Source organism: Gavialis gangeticus, unplaced genomic scaffold (assembly GCF_001723915.1).
Source record: "Gavialis gangeticus isolate Ggan-Ray unplaced genomic scaffold, GavGan_comp1, whole genome shotgun sequence".
NCBI classification, from domain to species: Eukaryota; Metazoa; Chordata; order Crocodylia; family Gavialidae; genus Gavialis; species Gavialis gangeticus.
This window is the reverse complement of record NW_017729029.1, coordinates 31,667,881-31,681,460: the sequence shown is the minus strand read 5'-3', so window position 1 is coordinate 31,681,460 and position 13,580 is coordinate 31,667,881. Positions and strand designations below refer to the sequence as shown.

The following is a 13,580-nucleotide window of genomic DNA, read 5'->3' as shown; positions in this document are numbered from 1 at the left end:
AGAAACATTTCAGAGTGCTTAAAAAAATTACATTTGTGGGATGCACGTTTGTGGTTTTAAACTGATTGGAAGATTTCATAAAAGACAAGTCTTACTGCTTTATCAGTTAATGAGAAAACTTTGCATCCCTCAGAGAAATTTGATTTAAATTCATCATTAAAACTGTCTACAAATTTTCTTTTTTATCTATGGATTTCCTGTTTCTGCCAAAACAGCATTTATCAATATCTCCCATTGATGATATTAGTGCAGCAAAGGTAGATCAACTGAGAGTCTCCTTCTTTTCCTTAGAATCCTTTCCATAAAATTGAATTTGAAATGCAAATATTCTGGTGTATGCCTGATATATGGTATTTGCCACATTTTAAAGGAAATATAATTATTTGGCTTTTAAGTACTATTACATATTCTAAAGGTCTTTGATTATAACATCAGCAGCAGTTAGTGTTTATTTTATAAATGTGGATTTTTAAAACCATTGCATTTGTTATGAAATTGTTTCCAGTTAAAGTTGAATATATTTTCAGTTTCCTTCCCATGCAGTTACTGAGTGATTATCGTGGTTTATTTCTATGATCTCATTTTCCTGCAGATAACATCGTCTTCAACACACCAAGGAAGTTGGGTTTTTTTAACTGAGCGCTAAATATTACTTTCTGTTTTTTCTACAGAGAGCAGGGGAGACAATCAGCGGAGATTCTGAAAGGTAATAATTTTGTCACCTTGTACTTGAAAGTATATATACCTACTGAATTCCATATTAATTATGTTTTTAAGGAATTCATATGTACTTTTCCCCTTTCTATGTTTTCTTGTGCAGTGGGAGGAAAGGTACAAGTAATTTGCAGCCTTTATTGAGAAAGACTTTGATATCAGTGATTTTATTGCATAACTTCTTCACTTGCTGATTATAGCAAGTATGAAGATAATTCTTTGATTTATAAAAGTTTTCTTGATTTTTTCCTGTGATTAAAATGGTTTCAGATATCAATTAAATAAATTTAAACTTTAATAAAAAGTTAACAGAGCAAACATCTTTCACTTTCTCTCTTCCTTAGTAGGCATTAGTATTTCCAAAGCAGTTTGAAGATGAAACAGGCCATGTAAATATTGAGTATTACTAATTTTGGAAATCAACTGCAGGCAGTAGTCCCTCTGTGATTATTTTTGTTCTATCAGCATTTAAAAAATGTTAATCCTGGCTGTATAAAAAATGTTAAGTACTATTTATCTTTTGGCATGCCTTTAATAAATGCTGGGGAGGAGCAATCCCTGTTCAGTTAATTCTTTAGGGTTTGTATATAGTCAAACAGTACCAAGAAACATAAATACTAGTGATACTATTTTTATTCATTTATAATAAGCTTGTTAAGTACACACAAAATACATTGCAAACTACATCCAAAACAATTCATTAAAGAGCACTTAATTTGTGAAGCCAAACGTTCAAATATTATGAAGTGCTAGAATTGAGATTACTTGTGTGAATTTGCTTGGGATCCCCAGATGTTTATGATGGAGCCTTTAAATATTTGTCTGTAATTGTGAGTGTCCAAGATGAAATGTTTGGGCCCCTGTTTTTCAGAATAGAAAGCATTTTTATAACACTTGCTGTGCTCGGTTCCAGTCAACTTCAGTGTCTGCTATGGATACATAGCTGCAAGTCTGTCTTCAACTATCTCACCATAAGCACGCAAAAATGAAAAACATTTAATTATTCTACAAATGTGAACATTTTTTATTTAAAAGTTTATCTTAAGTGGTTAAGCTTGAAAACACTTTAGAACCCTGTAGCAGAGGCAGAGATAAAACCCAGTCCTTTAGGGTGATATTCAACCTCTTTAAAGAGGAGACATTTTTTTCTCTGTTGAAATCCACTACCTCATGAATTACATAGTTTCCAGCTTCTTAAACAAATTGAGCAGACTACAGTCTCACTCACCAGATAATCTTAATTCATTCCTAGAGAACCATCCAGTGTGTGTACTGAATGATGCAAGGGTCATTAATTAAGACTGCATCATAATGTATATGCACCCTGAAGAGCTAAATTAATGTTTCATAGCCAACATTAATTCAGGGATTTCTTAACTTTTCTGTGTTTAACTTTGCCACTTTAGTGTTCCCTTTTTAACAGTAATGTAAAATTCCTAAAATTTCAGTGTAAAACAATAATTCCTCAAAAACTCACCCCTGGAAAGAGGTTGCTCCTAACTTTGTTCAGCAGTACAGTTTGTATCTAACTTCTGATTTACAGCACATCCCACCATCACCTGAGTTGAGAAAGTAATTAGTGATAGTAGCAGGCAATTGTCCTCTGGCTGTCACCTGTGCGCATCAGCACCATGGAAAAGGAGACATGCTTTGCCAATGGGTTCCACAGCTGTTTGTGGCATTTTTTATTCTACCCCAGGTTTTGGAGAAGTGGTCTACAGTCATGCTATCACCTGTCCCCTCTACTATTATAATCTCCATCCTGACATTAGCCTTCTCTCTCCACCCCTGTCTTTCCCCTGTTCTTTTCCAGGACGTGCACATACATGTAGCATTGATCTTTTCACCCTCTGCTCTTATCCGTGCTGCCCCACTCCTTTCTTCCCTGGTTCCCCTGTACCTGCCACCTGTGATCCCAGTGGTGGCCTACCTACCTATGAGCTTTTGCTCCACTTTCCCTTTGGTTCTCCCTGACTCCTAGTATAACTTTGCTTGGATCCCTCTCCTGTACCCTTCATACCTATGTATCCCCGTTCTGCTCCTATCCCTACAACTTCCTCCTCAGTTACTATACCGCTTTGTTTCCCCACAGCTTCTGGAACCTGCATTGTTTGTCCTTCTGTCCTCACTACCATTTTTCATCCATCCCTCTGCACTTCTGCTGCTTCCTCCCCCATTCTTCCTTCTGCCTGGATGCTAGCAAGGGAAATACTGAGAGCACAAAAGAGAGGCTTCTTTCTCTTAGTTCCTGTTTCCAGCACCATAGTAGCCTGAATGAACTGTTGCAGGAAAAGTTTTGTTCAGTCCCAAAATGAAGCATTCCTAGTCATTCTGTGAGGATAGCACATGCATAATCTGACAGAGATCTAGAAGAAGCAAGGGGATGACTAGAAATGCTTCATTTTGGGACTGAGGATGCTCAAGGAATATGACATCTTTAAAACAATGATCTGCCAAACACTAGCAAGTATCTTTTAAGCATGTTAGCAGAGAGAGGTCATTAATCATATTAGTGTGGGCCCAGGCAGAAGGCAAGGTAGATTTTTGCACCTTTAAAAACTAACTAAATCAAAGATGTATAGTATAAGTTTTACAAAACCTTGGCTAGGAGTGGGACAGCATGTATAGGACCATATACGGACCCATTTATGAAAGCTCGTGCTATACATCTCTGATTAAGTTAATCTGTGAATGTGTAGATATGCCCTGTTTCCCCCCCTACATCATATTTTAACTTGCTGAACAATTTTAACTGCATCATTTTAAAAAAATTGGGCTGGAACAAACAGTCACTAGAAGCTATTCTGCTTGGCTAGCCAAATCACTTAGAATAATAGGGTAAAGGAACAGTTATAGTACAGCATAAAGCAGTAACCTTGCTTATCTTTGCTGATGTGCTTTCATAAAAAACAGTACTTTGTGTTCGGTGACTATCAATAGCTACTGATTGGTGTTCATCTAAAAATAGTTTTAATCACAACCTCAGTACATACTGCATAGTTAATGAAGAATTATGGCATTATTGTAGTCATGGATGGATTTAGGATTTTCAAATTGGGGTGCAGATGGTGCAGCACATCATCACAGAAAACACAAAACATTTTTCTCCAGTTAAAGAGAAACTAGAAACTTTACTAATATGCTAGGGGGCCAGTGCTATAGTTTTCAGTTTAAGATTAAAGCAAAAACAAATATAATTATTGTAAGGTACACTTATTTGCTAGATTATATATAGTTTTAAAAAAAAAAACCAAAAACAAACCAGGTAAAAAAACACTCAAAATAGTCATAAGATATTGTGTCCTTAGTCCAGAAGTGATTGCAGTTAAAGGTATGTTTCTTATTGAGATTCATAAAACAAAATCTAGCCTTCTTGAGTGCCTTGATAGTGCCTCGAATACCTCACTGTCAGTCACTTCTACACCTGAGTTAAATTACCACACCTGAGATAGGTTTTTTTGGCTAGAGTTAGAAACAGTCTGCAGGGCTGCGAAATAGAAGAGAGACATTAGCAGAAATGGCTAACGGACAACAAAATTGCAGATAGTTTGAATAGTGGAAAATCAGGACCATTAAAAGGATAGAAGGTCATTAACACCTGTGGAATGAAGAAAGATTAGCTTGAATCAAGAAAACAGAAATGCTCTGCCCTTCCCAGAACTTGATTTTAAAATTTGGTTGCAGCAACTGTACCACTGTACTTCCTCCCTCCTCCCTCCCACTTTGCCCTCAGCCCATCTTTCCCTGATTGCAATTAATAACCAAGGAGAAATGAGGGAACAGATATTTTGTAAAATTCTTTCTTTACCGGGACAATATTTTCTCATTTTTGCATGTAAGTTTATGTGTAACAGTAGTACATGGTGCAGCCAAGCTTTAAGCTGTCTAGCTTATGTACTAGCAGCTGTATGATTGTCACAGTATGGGATGATGCAAAAAGTGCAAACTGTACCAAGAAGCCAGGAAAATACTTGGATAATTAGCTTACATAGAGCTGTGGGCTCTGATATCTGGACTGCTACCAGTGCTTGAATTAGAAAGAGTAAAGCTAGCTCAGATAGGTCTACACTACATTGCATTCATGTTCTGAAGTATAACTATATCTCAAGAAATATAAAAACTATGATTGTCATTTAATTTTTTTCTCCGAAAAAGTAGTAACAAAAATCTGTACAAGATACAGCACCTTTCCTTACAAATATATTAATTTGTACAATGTAATTTTAAGTCAGTGGAGTTAAACCTATGATGAATTTGGTCCCTTTTCTCTATACTTTAATGGGCTTTACTTCATCACTTTTAAGTTAGTGCTTCAGTCAAAGATCCATTAATACCAAAAATCACTATATGATGCCCTGAGAAATATGTTAGTATCTGTGCTCAATGTCAAAAGTTCAGGATCTAAAGCATATCCTGAAACTGAAGGTTTTAAGGAGTTTTGAATGATTAAAGGTTTGATTGCTGGCATAACCTAATGTAAAAAGTGTCATTTATCTTATAATTAGATCCCTGGTAAATATTACATCCACATACAGTAAGGTTTCCTAAGGAAGTCAATAAAAAATGCTTACAAACTTCTATCTTCCTCTTCCTCATTAATTTAACATAAGGGCCTTAGATGCAGCTAGACTGGACCTGGCACTTCTCAAAAGTAAAGCACAAAAAGTAAAGAGTGTTTTTTACACATAGCCTTAGTTTGGGGGCAGTTCAGCAGCAATTAGGGATTAGAACAGGCTTTGAGATGCACCAAAACAGGTGTTTTGGCAATGAGGGCTCACTGGGGCTCAGGGACAATGCAGCCACTCCCTGCAGTGACTAGATGCATCTTGAAGAGTCTGTTGCATAAGGGGGCTTCTTAAGTAGCCAGGTAAAGCAGCTGTGTGGTTAGATTTTGACCCTTCCTTAAAAAGTACTGACTTAGCAAACAAGAGGATATTGTGCAGAGTTCTATGCAGTCCTGCTGTTTTCAATGCAGATTAATCTTTCCATATCTTACATAAGAAAAACCTGTCACATGGTTTTCTCTTTTGTACCAAGTTAAGGAGAAATACTGTGATTTTTTTTTTACAGGTGGTATAAGGGAATCCTAAAATTGTACCATTGTAAAATCACAGTTCAGATTGCACCATTGTACCTCCAAATATGAAGGTTAATGCCTCTCTTTTGTTGGTTTTCATTCTTTAAACTGTTGGCTACCAGATATAAAATTTGAGATCAAAAAGCAACTTTTTATTTCAAAGTTGTGGAAGCCATTGATAGAACTCATCATAACTGAAAAAAAAGGTTTTAACAGACACTTGTATACCAACACCAGGCACACATGCAAATCTGCAGAAGGTTCTGGCTTGGCTGATGAAAGCCAGTCAGTCTGCTATTGAAGGACATTGGAAGAGCCTCTGCTTGGAAGAACAAATTGGCAGCAACTTTCAAAAGAGCAATTATTAGGTCTCTTTCCAAAAAACTATTCCATGACACATGCTTTTGATTAGTGCTGGATTTCCTTTTTGAGCACTATTGAAGAGTAAATTTTGGACAGTTATCATCTGCCCCACTGGTTATCTTTGTTGAGTTTTGCAGGGTTCCATTTTGTAACTCTTCCTGTTCAGTGAACATGTGGGGCCATTATGACACATAAAGGGAGTGAGATTTGTGAGCATACTTCCTTTTCTTTCCTTTCCCATTTTGTCAGTACTGGATAATGCAGGTGGTCCAGATTGGTGCTTGGGCAAGGGTCAGCTCTTGTTAGTCTTTACCTCTTGAATCTCCTACTGCTATGATCAGGTTGCCATGGCTAAGAAAGTATGTTTTCAGGCATAGACCTCACTAAAATTAGACATTTTTACCAGTAACATTCAAATCCTCCTCTGAATTATTCATGCCTTGCCATTATTCGCTGATTACTCTTATAAAACTGGTAACCTGCTAGAGAAATCTGTCAAAAAAACTGCCAGACACTTAACACATTGATCATGAAACACCTTGCCCCTCCCCCACGCCCAATAAAACTTCTGATATATGTAAAATCCTCTTCTTTTTTCCTCCTAATAATTGTCAATGATAAAACAAAACTTACAGCTGAAACGTTTGGGTCTTGATGGTTAGCAAAACAATAACTAAAAATCAGAGACTGTATTCATCTCTAGATTTATCCTAATTTAATTGAAAGTGTGTATTATCACTTTGCAGTGCGCAGGATAAGTGTGTTAGTACTAATGAGAATTAGCATTGTTGTTGTTGTTTAGATTTATATCCCACCCTATCCAACTGCCATGATTCTGCATTTCCAATACCAGCTGAATAGGCACTAGCTAACTATGGATATTAAAATAATGTGTCAGTAATATACATTGTTACCCTTACATGAGCTGCATAATAAAAGGTAAATAACATTCAAGGGACTGTTCTTTTCTTGTAAAGCAAACTCATGGCCACTGTTTGTTAACTGCAGCCTATCACATGGAAAAGTCAAAATGATGGGCAGTTGTGTTAAGCATTAGAAAATGTGGCAATTTGTTCTGGTCCAATTGTGACTTTTCCTTATTTATGGACAGATTAATTATCTTGAAGGTGCTACAAAGGGATAGGAGAAGATAAAATGGGGTGGGCAAATTAAGGAAAAGAGCTATTGTATCAAGTTAACTTGTTAAGTTTTATCCTTAGCTATTGTAAATTGATGCAAGTCCTTTGTTTTCAGTGGCAACCAGATGAATCAGTTAAGGAGTGCGTACACCAAAGAGTCCAAGGGGCAGTTTACATTATTTAATGTTGTTATTTAATATTTACCTACTAGAACATGAAAATCAGGTTCCTGATGAGGAAAAATGAAATATTTCACAGAGGGCTCTGGGCATATAAAAATATTGCCATTATCTTTATAGGATGCTTATAAGGTTCTTTAATACTGGCAACTCCATTTGTTTGGTGCTATCTAATATATAGGTGAGGATTTGAAGTGGTGATTTTAGGAATTTCTTTAGTTAACAATTGCCTGCAAAAGCAGGGAACTGTACTTAGTGACCTAGGAAGCTCCTCCCAGTCCTATATTCTGATGTTCCTATGCACGAAGAATAACTAGTTATTTCTATCTGGGAAACAAATTGTTCTGAGTGAGAATTTTCCTTGTACAACTAAAATAATTAGGTTAGTCAGTGTCAGTGATTCTACTCTTTTAAATGGATAAAATTGTCTTTGGCATCAAGAATGCAGGGATTTATGTAATTCTGTCCTTAATTAGGTACATCTGTTGAATTTTAGAGATCCATTTATATCAACTACTTAGATAAATGATCTGTGTTTGTCATCATATTCATACTTTCATAGGTTTTGAGTCTTTCAGTGTACAAGTGAGATTGAGTAAGTCTCTGCTGGCTGAAGATGATTCCTGTGTAGCATAATAATTAAGATTTTTTTGGAAATGTGTTCAGCTCTGGTTCCTATTCTTCAGAACATTCCAGTTAATCAGTGAAATGCAGCTTATAAACTGGAGTAACTGTGTTTGTTCTCTGTGCCATATCTTACTGCCATTTTTAAGGTTCCCACGTGATTTTCAGATTCAGCCTTTTGTTCCCTAGTGTCTTGCAAAAACAATGTTCTTAGACCAGGTGTGGGCAAATATTTGGGCCCAAGGGCCACACAGAGAGTTTTGATGAGCTGTTGTGGGCCAGGTCAGCAACCGCCACCCCTACAACAACTCATCAAACTCCCTATGGGGTTTTGGGTGGGCAGGAAGCAGTATTTGGGAGTGGGACAGGTGGGCAAAACCAATCCACTCACTGCATGCCCTGCCCTCTGAGGGGGTGTGGGAAGGTTTATGGGGATGTGTGTGAGGTACAGATATGTGTATTGTCCAGGGGGACTGGTTGGGCACTAGGTCCCAGGAGCCAGCGGGGAGTGAGGGGAGAAGGGGTGAGATGGGGGGCACATGCAGCAGAACTCACCCAGGCAGTACAGTCTGTGGCTGCTCCTGTAGTGCTCTGCATGGGGTCAAGCCATGCCCAGGGCAGCTACACCACACTCCTGCCCACACCTGTTGGCCCAGCCCTGGCCCCAGTCAATGCACAGCTTCTGATGGGGCTGTTCCCAGTGCAGCTGCAACCGGCTTGATGCTGCTGTGCTCCCCTCGCCTCCAGGAGCAGCTCTTCCTCCCACTCCTTCCCTGCTGCACCACTCTGGGTGGGCAGGGGTGAAGCTTTCGCTGGGTGGCTCCTGCCCCAGTGCACAGGGCTCCAGCTCCCAGCCACCTCCCACCTGCTCTGCCTACCCATAGGTGATTTCTCATCATGCCAGGTGGTAAAGCAGGTGGAAAGCAGCCAGGAGTTGGAGCCAGAGCCGTGCATGCTGGAGAACAAGCCACCAGATGGAAGCTCTCCCCCCCTCCCCCAGCACAGAGTGGCTCAGCAAGGGAAGGGGCCAGAGTCGGAGGAGGAGCCACAGCTGGAAGTGAGAGAAACAGCCTTGCCAGTCAAGGCCCTAGACAGCTTCCAGCAAGGCTGTTTCTGATGCAGCTGCATCTGGCCAGGTGCTTCTCTGCTCCCCTCACTTCCAGTGGTGACTTTTACTTCAGCTCCTGCCCCTGCTGCACCACTCTGGGTGGGCGGGCAGGTTGGAGGGGAAGCTTCAGCCAGGTGACTCCCACCGGAGGCGAGGAGAGCAGAGCAGCACTGGGAACAGACACGCTGGAATCTGCATGTGCTGGTCTGGGAGTGTGGGCAGGAGTGCAGAGCAGGCTGCCCCAGTGGGAGTGGGTGGGCCTCAGCCCCATGTGGAGTACCATAGGAGTAGCCATGGGTTGAATCCAGTCAGTTGGTGAGCTGGATTCAGCCCATAGACTGTATTTTGCCCACCCCTGATTTAGACCCACTGGTGATATCACATTACTCCCTAGAAACTTACTTTGCTAATTGCAGAAAGCAACAATGTGTCTTAAGCAATAGTAACGATGTGTTCCTGAAATGAAAGAACATGGGCAGAAAGTAACAAAAGGTTTAATAAAAAGAGAAGGAATTGTGGAGATCCTCACAGTATATGATTAAGAGCAAATTGCATCTTAATTTGGATCAGTTTAGTGTGATTTTATCTTTCAACTATCGTGCTTACCTTTTCACAGAAGATTACAAAAAGTCTGAAAACCCTACTATTAAGTCAGATTTGAGATTTTACAGGTGAAAGCTGGAGTCGGCTGGCAAGGCATGAGCTGAAGTCAATTGAGCTGATCCTGTTAGCAACTTATATAACTGTTTCTGACTTCTTATTGTAGCCTTCATTAACCTCCTAGGGGATGTCTTAACATTTGACTCATAAAGACTTGTTCATGATTATGGATTGAAGATAATACATTCTACAGAAAAAAAAGATATCATCAGCATTAAAAAAGAAAGAAAGAAAACTGCTGACCAAAATCTCACTACTCATTCAAAACTCTAAACTAAAGTCAGATATGAATGTAGTACTGGATCCTTATAGAAATGAAATCTTTTTATATATATATATCTGTATCTTAAAGGCTATTGCTGCTTGGGCTCTTGAAGCAGTGGTGGCAGTAGCAGAAGGGTCTCAGCAGGACTCCCATATAGTTTGCTCCTGGGCAGACTGTCAGAGAGCCAGCTGTTCTCCCTTCCTCCCTCCCTCTGACAGCGAGGGAGGGATAGCAGAGGACTGTTGGATGCTGGAGGTACAGGGATCACGCCTAGCCCTACAAAATGAAGAAATAATCCTCTTTGAAAGAGGTATTATTTCATAGCACTTTCATCATCTTTGTAGCACTACAAACAACCTGAGCGATGGTATGTTCACTTTTCATAGTGCTATAAATGTAACACATGCATGAGTCTTTCTCCTCGTCTTCTGTTTCCAGCTGATGAGTTCCCAGCTTTATAGCAGAAATCTCATTATAAGTCCCTAAGGATGTGACATTATACGTAATACTTTTAGAGTTTGTATTTTTTATGTTACTCAAGTGCTCAAAATCAGCTAATTTTTCCTGCTTAATATTCCAGTCCTCCTTGATATTGATGATTCCTCACAACCTGTATAATCAGCAGATTTAGCATAGTACTTGGGTGCAAAGTTCACTGTCGTAAAATAGATGAAGACTGGTTACAAGACCATAAGGACTACACTAGTAACCTACAAGTAGCACAATAGTTCTCCTTTCAGCACAAACTATTGTTGTCTCTGCTTTATATAGTTCCTTACAAGTTATACTAAAACACAGGTTCTCCAGCATAACTAATAATTTCCCATGTATCACTCTCAGATGATTTACTAAAGTCCAGATAGGTTTAATCTAGTTATCTTATTTTAAAAAATGATACCACATTAGTGTGGCACAATCTTTCTTTGACTAAACACTGCTATATTTCATTGCATTTTCCCTTTGCCTCCAAGCTTTAAAATATTCTTTTCTTCAGTCTTTGTTTCAAAGCTTTGCATACTCTTCAGATCAAACAAGTCTGACTTTTGCTTGGATCACTTTTCCCGAACTTTGTTTAAGTACTGTCTTTGATATTAATAGTTGTACAGTACCGCTTCTGATTTGATAGATTCATTGCTGCTAAGCGTGAAGCTTCTTGTGCCTGTTTTTCAGTGGTAAAGAAATTATCACATCCTTCTGACTCATAAAACTCTGAATTTGTCTTGCACCTTGGATGTGGTAATCTCTACACTTTAACACTGACATTATGGTAGCTACTGGCTAGTTTAAAACTAATAGCATTCCCACTTTATGGAGTGTTTAATGCTGTATTCATGTACATTAATTCTAGAGAGGGCGAGAGTGCGGGAAGCGTGATTAAAAGCCCGGAGTAGGGCGAGCGCGCGGGCGGAGGCCCAAGGCGGGCTGGCGCGTGCGATCAGAGCCCAAAGAAGGGAACCAACGAGCAAGAGCACGAGAGGTGTGGACACGGGCCCTAGCGAGGGCAAGAGCGCGAGAGGCACGTGGCATAGGCCCCCAGGGAGGGCCAGTGCGCAAGAGTGAAGCCCAGGGAGGGCTAGTATAAGATGGGGGCGGTACCAGTTTTGCATAGACGCCCCAGGGAAGGGCGAGCGCGTGGTTAAGAGTCCTGGAGAGGGGCAGGTGTGCGAGGGAAGCCTGGAGAGAGGTGAATGTGCGGATTGGGGCCAAGAGGAGAAGAGCGCGTGAAAAGGAGCCTGGAGAGGGCAGGGCGCATGGGTAAAGGCCCGGAGGGGGCGTAGATCGGAGATACGAGAACGTCTGGAATAACTGCGAGGCTTGGGGTGTGCTAAAGGGGAGGTAAGAGGCATGCGTAGCCCATAAGGCCGGGGTTGCACCAAGTCACCCCATCTGGAACAGGAGGGGCAGTTGTTAGCAGAACACTGTGACCTAGGGGATCTTAAGGCAGCCTCCCATATCAAAATTATTATACCAACAAGACATGGCGGGTGAGAATCAAGGGTGCTGGATCACTCACTTAGCACGGTAGGGGGCGCTAGCGGGATCACGGCCGCTCCTAGGTCCCCCCCCCGCCGTGACAATCTAGCATACTTTCTACGTTCATTACATGGTTCACTTTGCCAATAAATGTGAAAAATACCAAGCTGTATAAATAGACATCTTCAAAAATACCAATATGTATGTGTGGTATCCATTATAATAGTTTACCCTTTATGCATGACAAGTAATTCCTTTTCAAAATATTTTATCAAGTTAAGCGTTCAGTATGCACCAGAATGAACAATCACTGAAAAAAAGATAAAGGAGAGAGACACAAAGAAAATATATTTTTCACAGAAACAAACACTCCTTTCTGACCTGACAGGCCTCTTGCTTAAGGAAAATTTACCAAACACTTTCAAAAGAAGGACCTTGGAACAAAAAAATCATTAGCTTACTAGACACTAGGAACCAGAAACTTAAAACAGAACTTTGACCATGAGTGGAGGATGTCATAGGGTTCTTATGTTCAACCTCATTTTTTATAACTTCTATGAAGAGCATTTTAAACTGTTTCTTCTTCTTCTCCCTGATCCATAGATAAGAATATCTGGATAATCTTATTAATGTGAGCATAGATAATTTGAGAGAGAATATTATTGTGTTGTTGTATGACACCCAATAAACACAGACCATTTTAAGACAAAATCTGCCTTGTGGTGGGGTTTGGAATCTGCCTATTCTTTTACTAAATGCTGTAAAATAAATATTTTTCTTTTTTGGCTGCTTCTTTCAGTCCCTACTATTTGAAGGCTGGCCTTAAACTTCCTTTTCTTTAAAAAATATTTTAATTTACTCTCTGCTCTTTTCACCACAAACTTACCGCGGTGACTTAAGCCTGATGGATGGATCCTTTTTATGTGAGAACAGAAAGTTCTGTTTTTACGGTAAATTTGACTTCTTATAATAGTTGAATTCATCAAAACAGGAAATTATACTATATATACTTTTATCCTTTTCTGTGTATCTTACTTGCACAATATGAAGTAGAGGTGATTAGTTACAAAAGATCATGGAAAATTCCAAGAACAAAAAATATATATATATATTTAGATATTCCAACATTCTTTTTCTTTTTTTTCTTTTTTCTCCATTTATTTGAAGGGGATTAAAAATTGAACAAGAGAACTAAGCTTTCCGCTAATTTCTCTTTCTTTTTTTAACCTTTTCTTACTGGAAAAATGGTGACAGAATAAAAGAGAGAGAGAGAAGAAAGTAAACCAAAAAGCTAAACCAAATACTTGTTTTGTATTTTTTTGCATCAAGCCTTAGAGAAGGTGTTTACCCCAAGGGGACACTTGCCTACCTGTACACAAAAGCCATGAGCTTGGGGAATAAGCAGGAGGAACTTGTCCTACTGCTTAACACTAATAATTACAATTTCATAGGGATAACAGAGACCTGGTGGGACTCC

The 13,580-nt window shown here is 39.5% G+C and overlaps 1 protein-coding gene across 1 annotated transcript in view; it reads left to right on the top strand.

Annotated features, from left to right (window-relative positions):
- The first annotated feature begins 674 nt into the window (after positions 1–674).
- LOC109300639 (connector enhancer of kinase suppressor of ras 2-like) overlaps positions 675–13,580 on the top strand; it is a 152,060-nt gene continuing 139,154 nt past the window's right edge. Inside the window, exon 1 of the mRNA XM_019521384.1 lies at positions 675–706. The gene's annotated coding sequence lies outside the window, so the exon portion shown is untranslated. The remainder of the gene's footprint in view (positions 707–13,580) is intronic.